This window comes from Heterocephalus glaber, unplaced genomic scaffold, assembly GCF_053883595.1.
Source record: "Heterocephalus glaber isolate CG9 unplaced genomic scaffold, H.glaber_assembly_v1.0 deba00001606, whole genome shotgun sequence".
Taxonomy (NCBI): domain Eukaryota; kingdom Metazoa; phylum Chordata; class Mammalia; order Rodentia; family Bathyergidae; genus Heterocephalus; species Heterocephalus glaber.
In genome coordinates this window covers 31,716,333-31,719,280 of record NW_028258377.1, presented here as the reverse complement: position 1 = coordinate 31,719,280, position 2,948 = coordinate 31,716,333, and positions in this window count along the sequence as shown.

Here is a 2,948-nt window from a genome sequence, read left to right as displayed (position 1 = left end):
GGGACCTCTAGACCTAGTTCTTTGAGGTATCTCCATACTGATTTCCACAGTGGTTGCACCAGTCTACACTCCCACCAGCAATGGAGAAGGGTTCCTTTCTCCCCACACCCCCGCCAGCATTTGTTGTTGGTTGATATCTTGATAGCAGCCATTCTTTGTGGGGTGAGGTGGAATCTCAGTGTTGTTTTCATCTGCATCTCTCGAATGACCAGTGATGTTGAGCATTTTTTCATATATTTGTATGCTGCTTTTACTTCCTTATCTGAGAAATGTCTGTTCATTTCAGATGCCCATTTTTGAAATGGGTCTTTGAATTTGGGGGGTCTGATTTTTTTCAATTCTTTATATATTCTAGATAGTAGTCCTTTGTCTGAGGTACGGCATAAGGGTTTCAAATAGATCAACAAAGATACTTACAATAATCAACTTCATAATATCAACCCAGGAACTAAACCAGGGACAATACCAAAAACAAAAATGAGAAGGCATTTAAGCAAGTCATAAACCCAGACTTCCACCCCACAAAAGGCAATTTCTGGGGGAAATGAGGTGCAAAACCCTGATAATCAACCACCTGGACACCCTGAACTGATAGCACAGGAAGTAACAAAACAGATGAATGAGGCTCTAGAAAAAAATCAAAGCAGAAATAATCTCCCAGGTATCCACAGAGATGGTAAGCAGAGTGAAAGACTTGATTAGACGATCTAGAACAGAAACAGATAAAAAAATAGATGATCTCAGAAGCATGCTGGAAGCCATGAATACCCAGCATAAGAAAGAAATGGAAACCATGAAACAGATTCAAACAGATATTCAGGAGATCAAAAACTCCACTGAAAGTATCCACAGCAGATTAAGGGAATCTGAAGATAGAATATCAGATATAGAAGACAGGATCGCAGTTAGAGACCATGAAAATAGAAATTTCTTTAAAAATAGTAAGGGACCACGAGAAATCAATCCAACAACTGCTAGACAATGCAAAGAAGAATAACATAAGACTGATAGGAGTCCACGAAAAAACAGGAGAAAGCACAATTGACATAAAAAAAACTGTTCACAGAAGTAATAGTGGAAAACTTCCCAGACAGACGTAGAGAATTGGACATACAGATAAGTGAGGCATATAGAACTCCAACTAGCCATGATAAAAAAAATCTACATCTAGACATATAATAGTCAAGATCCCAGAAACCCAACAGAAAACAAAATCCTACAAGCAGTTAGAGAAAAGAAACAAATCACCTACAGAGGAAAGCCCATCAGAATCACAGCAGACTTCTCAACACAAACCCTCAAATCAAGGGGAGCCTGGAGTGAAGTATTTCAAGCCCAAAAAGAAAATAACTTCCAACCTAGGCTGTTGTATCCTGCAAAATTATCTTTCAAAATCGATGGGGAAATTAGATACTTCCACAACAAAGAACACCTGAGAAATTTCATGAACACCAAACCAGCACTGCAAGTAATTCTAAACAATATCCTAGAAAAAGCAATGAAGGTCACAACTCCATGAGGCCCAACAGAGGGAAGCCATCAGGCAAGGTAAGACACTAAAGGTAAAGGGAGAAAAAATAAGAAATAAAAGAGCCAACAAAAGTAAAACATCATGACAAGGATAAATCAATATCTATCAGTTATAACCATCAATATTAATGGCCTCAATTCACCAATCAAAAGAAATAGACTGGCAGAATGGAGAATGGATTAAAAAGGAAAATGCAACAATATGCTGTATACAAGAAACACTCATAACTCAAAAAGAAACTCATAGACTGAAAGTAAAAGGATGGAAAAAAGTTCTCCATGCCACAGGAACCCAGAAGAAAGCAGGGATAGCAATCTTATTTGCAGATAAAGTAGATTTCAAATCAAAACTAATTAAGAGAGACAAAGATGGTCACTACATCCTTGTGAAGGGAACAATCTAAGAGGAAAAGATGACAATCCTAAATATATATGCACCAAACACAAATGCCCCCAACTATACAAAACAAATATTAACAGACATGAAAAACCAATAAACAGTAACACAATTGTAGTGGGGGACCTCAACACCCCTCTATCACAAATAGACAGATCATCTAGACAAAAAGTTAGCATGGAAATTCTAGAACTAAACCAAGCTATTGAACAAATGGACTTAACAGATGTTTACAGAGTGTTCCACCCCCACAAAATCGGAATACACATTCTTTTCGGCTGCACACGGGTCATTCTCCAGGGTAGATTTTTAAAGGACTCTGAGCACTCCAAATCCAAGACCTGGGCAGAGCACCTGGGCACCAAGCTGAAATGCCCGTGCTAAGTACCAAGTGTACAAAATATACAAAATGCTGGATTCTGTCGAAATCGCTGTCAAGGCAGTATGTTGATGGGTGTATTGTGCCTTTATACAATGCTCACTGCTTATTAATGATACATGTTGACAAAGAATGTCAACATTCTATTGGGACACTATGATATGGGGATATTTCAATAAAATATTAACTACAAACAATTCATATGACAGCCTCGTTTATAGGAACTTATTTTTATGAAAACCTAATAAAATCACAACATATGCATACGTGTGTGTGTGTGTCTATGCAGAAATGTCATGGGAAAGGACACATGAAAATATTCAGAGGATCCTGCATGGTAGGGAAGCAGACTGGACAAGAGAGACTTTCAGTTTGAAGCTATGTACTTATGCAACATTTGAGTATTTTACAGGAACGTACCACTGAACAACAGGTGATGGTACAGGGCTGTGACCCCAGTTGTGTGCGGAGTCTGAAGCAGGAGGATCCCAATTTTGAGGTAAATCTAGGCTATTTGGTGATTTTCTGTCTCAAAAAAAAAAAAATGAAGAAGGGTGGGGATGTTTTATCAGTAATAGAGCATTTGTCTAGCATGCACAAGGCCTCAAGTTCAATCACCAGCACAACAGAAAGAAATAGAAA